The 17,588-nt window shown below is 40.2% G+C and overlaps 1 pseudogene; it reads right to left on the bottom strand.

Moving 5' to 3' along the window:
* Positions 1 to 2,511: 2,511 nt before the first annotated feature.
* LOC140529304 (serine/threonine/tyrosine-interacting protein pseudogene) overlaps positions 2,512 to 17,588 on the bottom strand; it is a 65,689-nt pseudogene continuing 50,612 nt past the window's right edge.

Below are 17,588 nucleotides of genomic sequence, written 5' to 3'. Positions count from 1 at the left end.
GCTTAATACATTACAGTTGACTAAGTGACCATTACTTACCAAGCTGATTTATTTTGTTTTATTTTTTATCACTCAAACTTTATATTTGATTCAATTTCTCTGTAAGAAGGAACATTGAAAATCAGAAGGAACAAGTAAATATGAGCCTCTGGCAAAAGAAGTACTTGTGGACAGTGAGGAACAAAAGTCAAACCAATGGCCATATCATCAGGTCATCAAATGTCTACCAAGTTTAGGGCACTGACCATGTGGGTGGGGCAGGCTGGCTTGGGGAGCTAGGAATCTCTGATTTGGGCATGAATGAGGACTTAGCATACATACATCAATATAGTGATATATAGGCAGCTTGGGTTGAACCTGGAGTAAAAAAGATCTGAATGTAAATCAGGCCTCAGATACTTACTAACCATGTGACCTTGAGCAAGTCACTTAAACTCTGTTGGCCTCAGTTTCCTCAGCTGTAAAATGGGCATAATAAAAACACCTGTCTCTCAGGGTTATTGTGAGAACCTAATACTTGTAAAGAACTTAGCATAGTGCCAGCACATAGTTGATGCTCTATAAGTTTTATGCTAGCAATTGTTACTATTATTATATGAAGTTGAATATTTTATTATCCAGCTCTATCCAGGCAGTAGATTAGCTCATTTGAAATGAGTACAATGGAATAAATTTAAGAATTGGGAGCTAGAGAGCCTGGGTTCAAATACCTTTTGTGCCACCTACTTCCTGTGTGATCTTGAGAAAGTCAAAGGACCTCTGGTTCACTTCATTAATATGAAGGTATAATGTTAACATATTCTGCCAAACCTCCAATAATGTCTTCTTCTGATGCTTTTTTGTGGCAGGAGGTAGCCCTATGGCCTTTTCAACGGCCATGCCCATGAAGCACAAGCAGGTACTGTCAGACTGGAAAGGCTTTGTGTGCAGGACAGGAGCCACCTATTTCACTAAATTGAGAGACGACCATTACTGGAAAAGCAGCAAGGTCATTTATTTTGGGGCGGGAGGGGAGGCACATCAACTCAGGAAACTAAAGCACTTAGGAACTGTGATCTGCACTGGTGAAAGGAGTACTCATAATGGTAAATCACCGATCTTTGAAATATTTGAAGGACTGAGCCAAAAATGTTCATGCTTACATAAAGAGTTAATAATCTGTGTGAGAATGATAATACTTCTAATCTTCATTAGAGATGGGTATGGAAGGGAGAGATGGAGCACATAGCTGCTTTCTATGGAGTTACATTAGCCCAAGCCTGATGTTCTCCCATCCCTATGACCTATGGACTCTTATATATTGAAAAGTGGGAAACACTATGTTTCCAGAGCCAGAGCATGCTGACAACTGGGAAATTACACTTTTCGTGTCTTTTCAGCCAAACCACGATTTGATCCATTCTGTCACTTTCACCTTCCAATTAGATATACTAGTTTTCCCCCACCACTTGCCACTAAGTGGACCAACCCCAGGGTCCCTGAGGCAGGAGACCCATGGTATGGAGCTAGACACTCCTCAGACTGGAAAATCAGGGAAGGAGTCATGCTTGACAAAGAGAAGCAGAAAAAGAGCCAAAGGAGGATTCAGAAGCAGGGAAACCAGCAGAGAGCCTTCATGGTGTAACGGAGGGACCATTAGGTCTGGAGTCAAGAGACTCAAGTTTGAATGCCTGCTCTGATGTACACTAGCTATGCAAATATTGGTCATTTATTTTACCCCTCTGGGCATCAGTTTACTCATCTGTAAAATGGGAATAATAACATCAGTACTTCTTACCTCATAGGTAGGTTAAAAAAATAGTTCTTTGTAAATCTTAAATAAAATTTTACTGTGACTATTAGAAGAGCAGAAAGGTTTGCTTTTAGTAACATTGCTACTAATGAATCAGACAACTAGGTGCACAGCAGACAGAGTGCTAGGCCTGGAGTCAGGAAGACTTTTGTTCAACTCCAGCCTCAGATACTTATGGGATCACAAAGAGTCAGATGTGACTGAAAGACAAAAATACTAAGGAATCACCAGTTCCATTACTTTGATCTCTCCTTAGAGTCACATTTCATTTAATAGCAATAGCATTTATACAGAACTTTAAAGTCTGCAAAGTACTTTACAAATATTATCTCATTTTACCCTTGCAACAGCCTAAGAGGTTGATGCTATTATTATGGCCCAGTTTACAGATAAGGAAATTAAGGCAGACAGCAGTTAAGGGAAGTACTCAGGGTCAAAATGGACTTCTTCAAAGGTGTTAAACTAAGGTATTGCTGCTGGGCAACACTCCCCAGTCTGGTCCAAACCAGATTAAATTATAACTGTAAAATATTTAACAAAATAAATAAAATACAATAGAACATAGATAATGTGAATATGTGATTTTCTAAGTCAATAAGCCATATTTGGTTTAGTCCCTTCTCCCCCATTTCTATTTGCATTTAACACCACTAGACTATATATTTCTAAAAGTAAACCATTCTTAAATATATCATAAATTAAATAAATAATTTTGGAAATAAATCTCTCCAACTTGCATTTTATTTTCATGAAATAATAATTCAAAGAAAGAAATTTTAAGTAAGCAAAGCACATTATTGTAATAAAACTTCTTGGAAAGTCCAAGAAGAAAAAAACCCAAAACCTTGGCTAAAATTCTAAAATGTAGGAAAAAAATGAAACAGTGTTATCCAAGTTCATCATATTAAAATCTTCAGCAAGTTGCAGGAAAAAAAAAAAACACTTGGAAGCAAACTGGAATGGAAAATAAACTATTCAGTTATTTTTTTTTTTACCATTTTATAATACTAATGTAATTTTACCCATGACATATAGGAATTCCAATATCTATAATTCCAGTGTGAAGGACCATCATCCAGTCTACACAACTGCCATGTATTTAGTTCCAGGTTCCTCTTCCTCTTCTTGCCTTCGCTTCAAGTTATCACTTGTGTCAGCTTGAAAAGATGTCACTCTTTCCTTTTTCGGTGGTGATGGCTGTACAGCTAATTTTGCAAGATAAATGGCTTCATATTCCAGAAGTTGGTGGACAAATCCAGCATTAGGATGAACACAGAGTCTTTTTTCCTTCACAAGCATAAATGCATCGTTGAACTTCATTCTAAATGTTTCCATAACATATGCAATAACCAAAGAAGCGCTTCTGGAAATCCCCGTATTTCCGTGGACGAGTACTTTTCCTCCTGCTTGCAGACTTCCATCAATGAAGTCTTTACTTATGGCGAAAAAGCGTATTATGTTTTCAACTGGATGATCTGCCATTTCCAAGACTAAATACTTCAAGAATTCCGAGAAGTTAGGCTTGATAAATTTGGCTTCAAGGTTTTGCCTTATGCATATGACATGGGTTATTCCACGTTTTTGCAGTTCAGGGAGCTTATTTTTCATAGCAGAAGAATATGGGCCAAGAAATAATCCAGGTACGATTTCCTGGGACTCTCTTCTCATGAGGTAGGTCCAAGCCTCAGTATCTCCTTCTCTGGATGGTGGGAGGCAAGGACGTTCTCTCAGCAAGCGTTCCATTACCTTCAGCAGGCACTTAGCTCAGCTGTCTTAGAGAGGGTCCGGTATCCTGGTAGGTGAGCTCCTTAGAAAGCTGCAGTGGTCAAGCGGTAGCAACAAAGAGAGGTAGACCGCCCAAGCAACTCTACCCCGCTCCCTGAGACCTCGTGGGCTTTTTGCACTCCTGGTCCTCTGCGGAATTGCTTCTCTCACTTCATCTCACTCCCCTCCCCCCCCCTATTTGCATCTGATACCTCTTCCGCCCCTCTCCTCCCCCTTGATTGGAGTAAAAGCACATCACCTGACATTGGGCTCAGAGAAGATCTTTTACCCCCACCAAATTTTTGCTCTTAAAAATCACATTCCATCTTTACAATCAAATGAGATTTTCCACACAATGATAAAGCACTCTGCCTCCCCCATGTTGCCAGTAAATGTGTTCCATATTTGAAATTTCACCGTTAAAGAATCATTCTTTTTGGTTTGGGGGGGGTTGTTTGCTTAGAATAGAGAGATGATGGACTACTACAGCAGAATGTATCCTTTGTCAGTTACTAGGATGGGCTATTGCATGCTTTGTCAGATGGCACCTCTGTGCATAATTTTTTTGCTTATTGTTTTAAACAGCATAAGAGAAGGGTGAATGTTGAAATAACTGCACCATAAAGACATAAGTCATCAATAAAATACATTCTTTGTAAATGTAATTGCCAATGATCTTGACACATGATCTTGGTCACTAACGATAGAGTAGTTGTTTTCTACAAATAGTTCTACTATTAAAAACCTCCAAAATGCACCCAATCCATAGTAATTAAACATGAATTCACAAGAGAATGCAACAGAAATAGCACAGAAGGTAAAGCCTTCATGTTTCACCTTTCTGTCTTTTTCATCTACCACCCAATGGGGACATTGTCCTAGAATACACCCTTCCCCTTGCTCCACGTAAAATTTTCCATACAAGGACTGGAATTCTTCCATCTTACTTTGACCAGACTAGCAACATGGATTACACTGGGAACCCTTGCTCAACTAAATCAATACTTTTTTCCTTTCCTTTCTCCCAGTGTCCTTTCCCCTGTTATGGCTAAGTAAATCTCCTTTTGTTATCTATTAAATGAGTAATCCTGGATCACAGGGTCAATTGTATGGGACTTTCTCTTCATTGGAATGATCAAAGTACATGGTTAGCACTTGTGATGGAGGTGACTGCAGAAAGGAGATTCAGGTTATTGAGACTCCACAGTCTTTCTCCTCTAGTTGGTGGCTTCCAGGTCTTCTGACATCCAGCTTCCAGTGAGAAGATGAATGATGTCAACTTCTCCAAACTGATGAAGGAAAAAATTTTTAAAAAGACTTTGGGAAGAAGCAGACATGTAGTATTTCAATCATGTCTCTATTTCCAGCTTACACACTAGAAACTTCCAGGAATTTGTCTTTGGGTGAGGGCTGGTACTCTTGGTTGAGTTGAGTTCTCTTATTTCTAATAGGAGGGCTCCAATCTTCATTTCCTGGTACACACACAGACACACAGACACACACACACACAATCAACTTGGTTCATTTGTCCTTTTCTATGTGTGTTCACTATAGAACTGGTATTTGGTGGGAAGGAAGCAAGCCTTGGACATAAAGCTTCGGGTGCCCCTTTTCCTGTTACAAAATAGCAATAAAGAGTTTAGCTTGAACCTGAAAATTACATCTCCTAAACTAATAATATTAAGGAACATAGAAATCATTGTAGTCTGGTATACCCTCTCTCTAAGAAGAGCAGTTTGAAGCTCTTGGAGAAGGATAAGGGAAGGACACCCCTCCTATAAGTCACTTTGAATAGCCTTATACAGATAGATCACAGAGAATTGAATTTTGTTCCAATTTCAGACCTAAATTACTGGGGAACTGGCCTGAGTCTTCTCAGCCTACCGCACACTGGCACTCCTTGATTTAATAAATTCCAATACCCTTACCTCCTCTATCAAATATAAAGTGCTCTGTTTGGCATTTAAAGCTCTTCACAACATGTCTCCTTCATACCTTTCTGGCCTTATACTTCATTGCCTTCCAAAGAGTCTGCAATCCAGATTCACTGGCTTGCTTGCCTTTCCTCACATATAACACTTTATTTCTCCATTTCCCATCCCCATGCCTTTGTACTGGCTGGCCCCCATGCTTGGAGGACTTTGCCTCCCCACCTCTACTTTTGGAAGACCCTATATTCCTTTAAAACTTACCTCAAAACCCTTCTTCTCTAGGAGGTCTTACGAGGTCATGGCTGGGCCATTGCCAGTTATCTTGACTTAAGTCTTGCTGATGGACTCCAGTGACTCTGGAGGAGAAAGTGAGGCTGATGACTACATAACTCTGCCTCACTTAAATCTAATTCATTGGCAGATCAAGACACTACCCTCGTGATGTCGTTAGTCCTCTTCAAGAATGAAGGACTGAGCAACAACCCAGTTAACCCCAGCCTTTCTAAGATTACCTCTATGAACCTAGTTCTTTACACATAAACTCTTTGAGGGTTGAAACCACTTTCTGTCTTTCTTTATATCCCTAGTACTTGTACTTGTTAACGACTTAGTATTTGATTGATTGCTTAGTTTATGCTACTCTAATGAGGTTATACCAAAGAAATTTGAGGAAAGGTTATACTGTACTAGTTCTAATTATCCTTTGTAAGGGAACAGAGAGGACAAATCTGAAAGTGATACTTTTGCTCTAATGCTTTGCTGTCTCTATGATACTAGGTGTCTTCTATAATCCCAAAGCAGCAGGTTAAAATTATGACTTGTATTTATGTAGAATTTTAATGTTACAATGTGCTTTATGTATATCTTCTCAACTGATCATCACAACATCTGTAAGGTAATAGAAGTATTATAATGCCCTTTCCCCCTTATTTATTTACTTATTCAATTAATTAGCATTTATTTTCTCTCCCTGTCATCTCTGCCACCCTCCCCCCAAATAAAAACAAAAATGAAACCCTGGTAACAAATATATATAGTCAAGCAAGACAAATCTTCTCTTTGGTTATGTCCAAAACTGTATGTCTCATTCTACAGATGGTGGGTAGTATGCTTCATCAATGGTTGACTACTGTATTTAGAGTTTTAAAATCTTTTCCCTTCAAAACTGTTCATTTTTAAAATGCTATTATACTATAAAGTATTCTACTTCCTTTTCCCTCATTTCACATAAGTCTTTGTAGGTTTTTCGGAAGCCATTTATTTTATCACTGCTTAGAATGCCTTTTTTACAAATTGGGAACCTAAAGATCAGGGAAGTTAAGAGACTTTCCACAATTATGCATCTAGTAAATAAATGACAGAGCCATGACTTCAGAAATGAGCTAATTTAAACTCTTCATCTTGAAGATGAAGAACTGAGGCCCAGAATGGAAATGTCTGAGACATTTTTAGAATGAATGAATGAATGAATGAATGAATGAATGAATGAATGAAGTGAATGAATAAGCAAGCTTTAACATTGATTTCATACTTGTGATCAGCTCTCAGTTTGCTTTGGTAATGGAAGGAAGCAAGGAAAGGGAAATCTGAGAAGTGACAGGAGAATGATAGATATAAAAGATTCCCTCAATCTGCTTTTCCCTATGGGTTTGAATGACTTTGACTTCTTTGGTGGGGGTTGGCTTAGCAATCACTTCAGTTTCCTAACAGTTAATTCCTCTACCTACGCATCTCTCTGCCCATATCTCCCTTTTTCTTTTGAAGTTTACAAACCTGTTATGCATTTCGTGTGTTAAGTCCTTCACCTTGGGTTTGAATACAAGAACAGTAGATTGTACAAATTAAGTTGTCTTGAACTACTTGAACTTGGGGAACTTTTGAATTCATCATGCAAATGCATTCCAAACATACACATATGAGTACAAGCTTAGATTAAGTGAAAAAGACAAAAAAAATCTAGTAGCCTTTCCTTAGATATAAAGGAAAGTTTCTGTGTAGGAGGGTAGCTCATCACAGAGATGTGTCTTGCAGGAAGCCTTTGACAGTCTTTCTTTCAGATCAGAGTATTTCAAGCTGTAGGAAACTGTTTAGACAGCATCTGGGCCAACTCCACTTTACAGGTGAGAAGCATTAAGTGGCTTGACTAAAGTCACACAGGAGCAAAAATGGGATTTGAACCCAGGGCCTCAGATTCCAGAAACAAAGAATGTAGGACACTATCTACCTTACTTTCCCCCACCAAAAAAAAAATCATCTAGGAAAGAACTGATGTGAGGAGAACTAGACACATTTTCTAGCTCCAATCTCAGTCTCAGGTTTAAAAAATCCCACCATCTTTTAGCTGAGACTGGGTAAGTACCTTCTAGTGTCTGAGATGTTGCTATTTACAATTCTTTAATAATGAATGACTGAGATATCTGCATTTGACTGGCCCAGGCTACCATGAATCAGTCACTCCTTTGGATTGGGTTTATGAAAGGGAGAGACTGTCAGAGAGTTACGTAGTAAGATGGAGAGAGGGAGAGCAAAAGAGGGAGTGAGAGAGGGAATGGGAGAGAGAGAGAGAGAGAGAGAGAGAGAGAGAGAGAGAGAGAGAGAGAGAGAGAGAGAGAGAGAGAGAGAGAGAGAGAGAGAGAATGAGTCTTGGTTCCTGAGGGAGGGAATAAAAAATGAGGTAGAGCATACATCTACATACTGTGAACAGCAGTACCAGAACCTCTCCACCATAAGGTCTCTGGAGAGAAGGGGACCACCCAATATGATGGTGGAAACTGGGCAGAACAATAAAAGGGTTCTCAAGAAGGAAACTATAGAATCTGAGGAAGTGGAGGTTTATGGTCTACCACAGAGCCATAAGACTTCTGCTGGTTATTCCTCCTCTTTCCAGACTTCTTCTATTCTCCTCACCCTCTGAAATTCTGGCAGCCTTCGAAGATGCTTCCTTCTCTGTGCAAGAAGGCCTCAGCTATGTTGTTTTCCACTATACACAACATAATACAATAATGCTACAACACTACAACACACTATGACCTGAATATGTGTCAGGGAGAGGATTGTGGTTGAGGTTGTTTGCCTCACAGGGGTGGGGAATCTTTGACCTTGGGGCCACATGTGGCTCTCTAGATCCTCAAGTGCAGCCCTTTGACTCAATCCAAACTTCACAAACTTTGAGGCCACAGGTTCCCCACGCCTGTCAGGAGGCAAGGTAAGACTTCCCTTATCACTCTTGAGTTCCTATACCGTCCCTTTGCCATGTGTGACTTAGATAATTCACTACCTACTCTGTTGTGTAGGGATAAAGGACCTTTACTATTAGGCATTGTACTGGGTTTTCTTTCCAGCAAGTAATGAGGGACCAGAAAGTGGAGTGAGGAATCATTGAACTCCACAATAGCCCCAGGTTAAGGTGACATGGTTTACTTGGGACCATGGATGTTGGGAGGGCTTAATTAATCATCATTCTTTGATATCACAGTGTTTAATATTTTAAATAAATTGTTCTTGTTCTGTAAGACCAAATGAAGTTTAGGTGACTAGTTAATCACGTTTAGATCCAAACAAGAAAGCTGCTAGTTGGTAACAAAATAAGCCAATAAGACTATTTAGACCTCAAGGAATAACAGTAAAGGAGTATTGTCCATAAAAGGGGTAACTGTCCACAAGCATGTGCACACATACACACACACACATACACACACACATATATACACATATACTCACATACTCACACACACATACTCACACATACTCACACATACACACACACTCACATATACACGCACACACATACGCACACATATACTCACACACTCACATACACATGCACGCACATGCACACACACATACACACACATATACACACACATACACACACAAACTACCTCTCCCCATCTCCTCTTCTCTAAATACCTCTCCCCAATGCACTCCTCTCCCACCCTTCATATCTCTCCCCAAATCCCCTACTCCCCCAATGCCATTCCCCCATGTCTCCCCCTCTTCCCCTCCCCCACACACATTTCTTCCACCTCCTCCACATCACACCCTCCTCACATCTCCAAATACACTCACCCTGCTTTTTCTGCACACACCTTTCTACCACCTCACCTGATCTTCCTGACAGCTGGTGAGTAAACTTAAGAATTAACCTGCTTTCTTTCCTTTAGTTCTGATTCTGCTGTTAATTAGGTAGCCCTGTAAGATGAAATGGAGGGAAAGATGCTCATGGCTACTAGTGTGGCTGGACCACATGTTCCCCAGGGCTCTCAGACACCAAGATGGTGGCAGCAACCAGGACCTCTCTCTGCTTTCAACCAGACAGGTAACACACGGATAGAAACATGCTCTAGGTGCTCTGGGAGGGAAGAGACAGGGAGAGCAAATTGTCTTTTTCATTCCCTAACCAGTGTCCAGTCTCTGGGGAAAGCTTTGCCCCTACTCTTGTCGAATTCCCATGGAATAAAAGGTTCAAGGTCAACCCCTCATTACTCCCAATGAGACTTCTGGTCTTATTCGAGAGGTGCTAGAGTTATATTCCGAAAGATATGAGTTCAAATACTACCTCAAACAACTACTAGCTTTGTGACTCTAGGCATGTCATTTAACTTCTCTAAATATCAGTTTCCTCATCTATAAAATATACATCATAACAGCATCTACCTCATGGGATGTCGTTATATGAAATGTATGTAAAGTGCTCTGCAAACCTTAAAGGGCTATGCAAATATTAGCTATTATCGTTATTACCACTAGTATTATTTCTTATTAGCTTCTCTAGGGAAGGGACAAAGAGCATCAGCAGAATGTAGCAAATCCCCCTTTCTCTCTCCCATAAACCACCAGTCTGGAATGAAGTCTCTTGATTAAGGAAGCATTGAGTTCTGGAATGTACTTCTGACTTGGAGTCAGAAGTCAAGGGTTTGAGTCTTGGCTTGTCTATTAACTAGCAATGGAATCTCAGGCAAATTACTTTCCTTTCACAGGAGTAGCACAGACCAAGCTTAGAATCCTTCCTTGTTTACTGCTAGACTCAATCCAAGACTATCCTTAGTTTTCTTATCTGCAGAAGAAGGATAGAGGTACTTTAATAACACTAATGTGTAGCATAAATATACCCTGTTATTATTATTTTTTAAGCTGCCTGGGAAAGAGAATACATTATATTTTTCAGATCTAGGCTAGGGAGAAGAGGGTTGGGTTGGGTGGTATACCTACTTTATTTAGGAAAGCGTTCTTTCTCATAAGGCTTACTGCTCCCTGGTCCCAGAAAAGGGGGCCCTTCCTTCCACCCGGCTGCCACACCTGCTAACTGATACCAGCCACCCCCAACTTGGCAGGCAACTCATTTCTGTCCCAGGAAGAGAGCAATCTAATGGTTCACATTATCCAGGGATTTCCATCAAGGTGTTTCAACGACCTCTGGGTTATTTTAGAGGCAACATTCAAATGTGTACACCATCACTTTCTCCCTTCTCCTCCCTCTCCCTCATCCCATTTTCCAATACCACCCCCTCCCCCAGCCCTCACACCCCCAGCACCAGTAGTTATTTAACTCCCGGTAAATTCTGTGTTTTTCCACTCTGGTGATCACAGCGTTTGCTTTGATTTGGGTGCAAACAGCTGCAGGTGCCTTAAGTCATCCTGTCGTGTCCACCCATTTTCATTCTCTCCTTTGCTTCTTCCCCTCCTCTTCCTCTCTCTTTCTCTCTGTCTCTCTGCCTCTCTCTGTCTCTCTGCCTCTCTCTGTCTCTCTCTGTCTGTCTGTCTGTCTGTCTCTCTCTCGATTGCTGTCTCATACACACATAAACACACATGAACACACACACATATTCCTTCACACTATCTCTCTGCAATGTCATCCATGTTTACTTACTGCCTGGACTTTAGATTCTGTCATGGTGCCAGTCCATGGGGCACTACAGCTGACACTCAAATCTATAATGCTGAATCCTTCTTCTGGAAAAAAAAAGGCTAAAGAGGTTAATACACTCAAGTCAGGATAAACACACCAGCTGCTGGGGTTTCTAACATTTAATGTCATTATGAAATCATATAACTCAGAAAGAAATCATTAAAGTTAAAAAAAAAATTCTTCTGCCCTCTGAGTTGCTTCTCTTGGTTAAGGAAAATTTAATTAAATTATCTTAAAAGCCCATCATGGTGACAGTGCTGAAATCAATGAGAGATGTTCAGGTGTAATAGTGTCTTGTTTCTGAACACTTCCCTGGGAGCAGAATCACAGAATTCTAGAGCTAGAAGGAGTCTTAAAAATCACTAAGGCCAACTCCCTACTTCACTGAAGGAACAGGTCCTTAATGAGACAGAGACTCTCTAAGTTTCTGTAGTTGGTGGCCAAGCTAGGATTCAAATCTGTTTATCTGGGCATTTACCACATGAGACAGCCAGCTGAGGGCCCAAGAGAATAGAAATTGTCTGAGGACAGGGATTGTTTCCCCAATGTCTAGGACAGATTCTGACACGTAGCCAATATTCAGTAAATGTTTGTTGATTGACACCTTGTAATTCTGCTAAAACCTCAACTCAGAAGTTCTTTTCTTCTTCTTCCTTTTTTTTTAAACTGTTGCTTCTGTCATTTGTACTTTTTAAGGAAGAGATTCCACAGGATGTCTTCTCTTAGAAAACTGTCAAACTCCAAGGTAAGAATCCTTGTTATTGTTCCACCATTTTTCAGCTGTGTCCAACATTCTGTGACCCCATTTGGGATTTTCTTGGCAAGGATACTGGAGTGCTTTGCCATTTCCTTCTCCAGTTCATTTTGCAGATGAGAAAGCTGAAGCAACCAGGGTAAAGAGCTTGCCCAGGATCATACAGTTCCTAAGTGTCTGAGGCTGTATTTGAACTCAGGCCTTTCTAACTCTAGGCTTTGCACTCTATCCACTGTACCACCTAGCTGCCCTGAGAATAGGCTAAGGGTGGATTTGAACAAATTTTAAAGAATACTTAGTATGGGATGAATCCAATCAAACAGTGAACTAGACACTGGTTTTCAGCTGTGTTTTAAATTACCAGTAGTGTTTAACTGATTTCAACTGTTGGTGTCATGGAAAGAGTATTCAATGTAAGATTCTAAGCTCTTGGACTCCACAGGACTGTCAAAGTCATTTAGCATTAAGATCCTCATTTTATAGAAACAGACCCTTCTGCTGAGAAGTCAGTAGGGAGTAACAGAGATAGAAGTTAGTTTCTAGGTCCTCTGTCTCTAAATCCAGAAGCTTGAGTTCCAGTCCTGGGTTCTGACACTATCTGTCTAACTCTGGATAGACCTCTTAATGACGTAGTCTCAGTTTCTGCCTCCATCGAATGTGACTTATGCACAACTATCTGCTTTGAAAAGTTGTGAGGACAGCATTTTCATAAACCTTAAAGAACCACATAAAAAGGGGAGCTATTATTAGAGACAAACTTCTGCTGAGTATAACAGAGAGAAAAAAAATCCAACAACAACCAACTTCCTAATAATTAAAGATGTACAAAAGAAGAATGGGTCATGTTAAAATATAATTAGGTTGCAGCTGACTGGAGATCTTCTGGGATGAACACTCTTGTATGTTGCAAAGAACTGTCTTGTGTAGTATGTGTTGTGTTAACTGGCTCCTGCTATCCCTTCCAGTTTGGAGGTTCTGTGAGTCTATAATCCTATTAAACCAGTTTGTGTTTTTTGACAGTCTAAGAGTAACCAGAACTTTAGCAGTTACTTTTATTTTATGACCCAACCCAATGTCTTCTTATACCATGGCTAGAACTGGATGAGGGGGACTTTTATAGAATCAAACAACTTGCATTTCTTAAACACTTATCAGGTGATGGTCAATGTGCTTGGAAATAGAATACAAAGGCAAAATTAAAAAAAAGAAAGACAAGGAAGAAAAGGAGAGGAGAGAACTGGAGAGGGGAGCTAAGCAATGAGGAGTGGGGGAGGGGAGGGAAGAATTTAGAATGCATTTAAGAACCTCAGAGATATAAAGAACTTCAAATGTTAGCTAATCCAATCTGTCATTGAACAGGAATCCCTTTTACAATATACCCCAATGAGTAGTCATCCAGTCCTTGCCTAAAGACCTCCAGTAAGCAAAGAACCCATCAGCATCTGAATTCACTTGGGGATATCACCAACTCCTGTGAAGCTTTCTCCATGTCAGATTCAACCTTAAAGGCCTGCATTAGGCTTGGCACTGTGCTCCCCCATTCTAATTCTAATATTCAGTATCTTTGACTACTTTTTACTTGGCCCTAAGGAAATGGAAAATTATTTTCTGTCATTGGGAGTAGACAAGAAGGTAAAGTCGAAAACATCAATGTGTGCCATTTTCTTTCCCCTTAAACCCCAACAAAATGCTTTCCAGTTCACAAAGCACAGTGCAAAATGAGGTGAATATCTAGTTTATGTGGTGTATTACAAGCAGAGCTGCTTTCCAGTGTCTCTCTTAAGGGTCTTAATTCTGTAATAAAGTGTTTACTTGGAGGGGCTGGAGCTGAGCTATTGCCCCTCCTGTCCAGTGGAAAGCTGGAAACCAGGTTGTCAGCCCAGATGTATTTTTGTTGGGGTTTTTACACCAGTTGATTGAGATCAAGTTATGTGTTTCTGCTTTTGCTGCCAGCAGAGGAGTAAGCTCTCTTGAAAAGGCTGTGTGTGGTTGTTCAGCCGGATGAATTTGGGTAGCAGAAATGTGCAGGGGAGGAGCGGGTATCTTGGGGGTGGGGGCTGGGCATAAGGAAGGGGTTGGGTTTCTTTTTGAAATATCAGAAAAGTAGAGATCAAGAAGAACTTGTGATAAATGGTCAGGGCTACATGGGTGGTGTGGAGCAAAAATCCCATTAATTTAAGCAGGACTCAGTTCTAATAAGATTTGCATAGTAATTGTCCTATTGACATTGCATTGGGCTTAAAGGCCTGGCCTGCCCAGCTTGATAAAATATCAATAAAAACATCTCATTTCATGGTGGTGATGGAGACACAAGGAGGAGAATGTGTCTTTAAACACCATTTTGCCCATGGAAGCTCAGGGCACTTCCCAGTGGGTTGGTGCCCCCTTTGCTTAGCCATGCGTCTCCTCTGCGCCTGAATTCCTTCTCTCTTCAAAGGGACTTTCCACGCATGAAGAAAATATGCAGCTATGTGGCAGAGATTAGCACAAGGTCCATTTCCCAACCAGAATGGTTAGTCCAGCTGGACAGAAGGGGAAACCTAGTGGCAGAGTCTAGGACCTGTAAGGATCCCCGTGAGAATCATGTGTTGAGATGGAGCAGCAACTCTTCAAGTCTTGTCCTATCCCATTCCATCTTTTCTCTCCCCAGGGCCTAGGAAGAGACTGCTAAGGTTTCACTCCCTGGGGACTTATGCTTTTCCTTTCATTTGAAGCTATCTCTCAATTCCAGGTGAGACAAGGTATTACTGTGATTATGAGAGAAAAGAGGAAGGAAGCATTTAAAAAAGAAGAGCAAGAAAAGAAGGAGGAAGGGTAGGATGGAGAAAAAGAAGGGAAGGAGAAAGTTTACAGATAAATAGAAACAGAGCAGGAGCAAGTTTATTATATTTCATAGTTGTCCAGGAAATATTTGTTTAGTGAATAAATTCACCACAGGAGAGAGAACAGTATGGGAAAAGCTCACCAACAGAATCTTAGATTTGGAAGGTGTTTCCATGGTCATCTCGTCAATTCCACCTTGACAATATCTCACAACCATGAACCTAGTTTAGTCACTCATCACCTTCTGTCTGGACTATTGTACTAGACTTCTAATCAGTCTCCCAGCATCTAGTTTCTAGACTCTCTATCTTCCACATAGCTGCTAAAGTGGTGTTCTGAAAGCTAGCTGGTGCAGTGATTAGAGCACTGGAACTGGAATCAGGAAGATCTGAATTCAAAACTGGCCACAGTTACTTAATAGCTGTGTGACACTGGGCAAACCAGTTGACCTCTGTTCTACTGAGTTTCTTCATCTATAAAATAAGTATAATAATAATAACAATACCTTCTAGGGTTGTTGTGAGAATAAAGTGAAATGTTTGTAAAGTACTTTGAAAATAAACAAGTTCAATATAAATATTGACTATTATTACATCATTGCCCTGTACAAAATAAAAGATAAAATACAAAATAAAAATAAATAGCATCGCAAAATATAAGAAAAGATAAAATATAAAACTCTTTGGAATTTTAAAGCCATTCAAAATGTCTCCTGTCTTACTTCCTAGCATGCCACGCTCATACGTTACTTTTCTTCTCACACTTTGCCTTTTTTCACACTTGCCTTTTCCACCTACCTTTTGTCCTCACACCTTTTTACAGATGGTCCCTTGGCCTGGAATGCACTCTATCCTCAGCCTCTGCCTCTTAGAATTCCTAGCTTTCTTGAAGGCTGATATGTCATGTCCTGCATGCAGCTTCTGTGATCTCTACAGACTCCTCCCCCACCAGGTACTTTTTAGTTTGCACATATTTTGAATTTATTTATCTATGTACACTTTCCCCCAGATTGGAATGTAAGCTTTTTAATGATAGAGATGGTTTTTGTTTCTGTTTTTGTATTCCCAGTGCTGAGCACATAATATATGCTTAACAAGTATTTGTTGAATGAGAAAGAAGATGATGACGGGGAAAAAGAGAAGAGACAATAGCCCACAATGATCATAATAATGCACTGTAGGACTTGAGGGTTTATAAAGCACTTTCTTTCAAACAGTATAGGCACATCATTATCCCCATCTGACAGTTAAGAAAGCTCAGCCTAGGGAAGTTGAAAGACTTGACCATTATCATGGGGCTACAGGAGGCAAAATTTGAACCTTCGTCTGTCTTAATTCCAGGTTTACCTCTCTTTTCTCTATTCCATGAGAAGATAAAAGGAGATGGAGGAGGAGAAAGGGGAAAATGTGGGAGAGAAGGAAGAGGAAGATGAGAATAGACTGGAGATATAAGATGTTCTCTGTGATATTTTTCCTGTGTAGCTTGGGTGCACTGAAAAATGGAGGTCAGTTCTTGGAGCATTCACAGATATTCTCTGCCTTGTTGCAGTTCAAACAACAACCTGGAAATTTAGGGAGGTTCAGGGGTCAGCGTGGTGTCTGTTTCTGCCCATAAATACCTGAGGAGTTTGACTGTACAATGATGAAGAGTTTTCTAATCTGCTGAAGAGCCAGAAATACCAGGCACTCAAGGGTCACCGAGCCAGAACCCAAGGGGTACACCCCTTAATTACATGTTTTTCTTTGTAACTATGAAAGGTCAGAATTATTTTAAGATGCCTCTGAGAGCTAGGTGTGGGGAAAGGTGCCTTCTTTGTCTCTTACCTGACTATGGTAGCTAGGATCATATATATGATCACCTCTATCTCTTATGCTTCTTCCTTGATATTAGGTGAATTAGTAGTCTGTGATGGAAGTAGCTGGGAAACCTGATGAGGTCAGTCAATCTCTAAGTCCCGTCAGAAGTCCCACTGTCAATCAGAATTGAATGGCATCAGTATTGATGTCCACTAGCGGTATCCCCCTGGAGTGATCATGACCAACAGCAGTGGAAGCACATGCAATGAATGGGCAATAGTGGCAGCTATCCTTATCAGGGATTGTGACAACTTGTAGAGGAGATCCTTTTCACACATATTCTTTAGCCGTGTGCAAAAGTACTACCATCTTACTGCAACTTTTAGTCTACTTTTACCACAGACACTGTAAGTATTTGTGAGAGGATGTGCCCCAGAATTTGGGGGAAGGGGTGGGAGTGGGGAATCTTTGCAGTCTTAGTACGCAACTTTAGAAAGTGCCTTTGTTAAAAGCTATTTGAGTCTACTGGATGATTTTTCTTGTAGGAAGCACATTAATGGAAGCGTGTAAACTACTAGAAATTTGCTAGAAATCGAATGAATGACTAAATGAATGACCTAATGAGTAAATGGATGAATGAATGAATACTGATGAAAATTCAGAAGGATATGCTTCTTGAAACCTATAGCATAACCATGAGTTTTCCTTTGCAACTGTATTCAACTCATTCATTCAACAAGACTGTATGATCCTTTGCTAATAAGTACCATAATTTTAATATCAGATTCATATAATAAACAATAACTACAATTCCATTAGT

This window comes from Notamacropus eugenii, chromosome 2, assembly GCF_028372415.1.
Source record: "Notamacropus eugenii isolate mMacEug1 chromosome 2, mMacEug1.pri_v2, whole genome shotgun sequence".
NCBI classification, from domain to species: domain Eukaryota; kingdom Metazoa; phylum Chordata; class Mammalia; order Diprotodontia; family Macropodidae; genus Notamacropus; species Notamacropus eugenii.
The sequence above is the reverse complement of the archived record's forward strand: the minus strand, read 5'-3'. Positions and strand labels throughout refer to the sequence as shown.